Genomic DNA, 1,095 nt, shown 5'->3' with positions numbered 1-1,095 from the left:
TTCCAATCACGAAAACATCAACCATTCTTTTATGCTCTTTCTGTTCTTTCCTGAACTCTGACACAATCAATTTTTCAGACTCTATTGAAAGGAATTTTTTTCACACACTTTGTCCAACAAGAAATGGAGTCAAGAGCTTTCTAAACAATTACAAGGAAGGATGTGATTCACTTATTAAAGGATTTCTTCTATGTGGTCACCTTAAACCAGAAAGAAAGGATAAAACCTTTTTGATTGGATTGAAGTGCACTGATTTCTTACTGATTTCTTCAGGTATATGGCTGGAGTCCTCAGGGGAAAACACTGAAAAGGCTGAGAGCTGTAAAACCAGAAAGGTTATAGTGTTGCATGAAAGGAGCATGAGAGGCTATAACATGGCTGACACTCTCAAAATTTATAGCAACTATCTCATGGCCAAAGACAAACTCATCTTCTTCCTTTCAAAATCTGCTCATTTTCCATGACCCCATCTCCCTGAATGGCATCATTTTTTTCCCCATCACTCAGGCTCAAACCCCCTAATGCTTATCAAGAGCTGTAGATTCCGCCTCTGAAATATCTCTGACTTTCATCACTTCTCCTTTATTTCCATTACTGCTGCTTAGAATTTCAAGGTTGCATAACCTCATCCCTGAACTATAGCTTCTAATTCTATGTCTCTGTTAATTACTCCCAACTGGTATGTCTTTGGCCTCCCCTCACACCAGTACATCTTCCACACTGCCTCCGTATAATTTTGCTTATTGCTATTGTGCTCTGCTCAAAAACTCTCCGTGTTTCTTTATTGCCAACAGAATAAAGTAAGAATTTCATAGCAAGTACTTGAAGCCCATTGTAATGTGGCTTCAATTTAACAGTGTGTTTCATTTTTTATTCTTCAAACAAACTGTTCTTTCCTGCACTAGACTATTGTCTATGCTTTAACTTTTTGTCCCCCACAAAGAAAGTCTCTTCTTTCTGTTGAAATCATGTCTGCTAAAATTATATACATTTCAGAAGGTTCAACATGATTCTCTAATTCCTTCAGTTAAACTTATTCTTCCACTTCACAGTTCTCTCAAAGCTCTTTGATGTTTCATTACAGCAGAGCTTCTC

Source organism: Pteropus vampyrus, unplaced genomic scaffold (assembly GCF_000151845.1).
Source record: "Pteropus vampyrus isolate Shadow unplaced genomic scaffold, Pvam_2.0 Scaffold133, whole genome shotgun sequence".
NCBI lineage: Eukaryota > Metazoa > Chordata > Mammalia > Chiroptera > Pteropodidae > Pteropus > Pteropus vampyrus.
Note: the sequence above shows the minus strand (reverse complement) of the source record.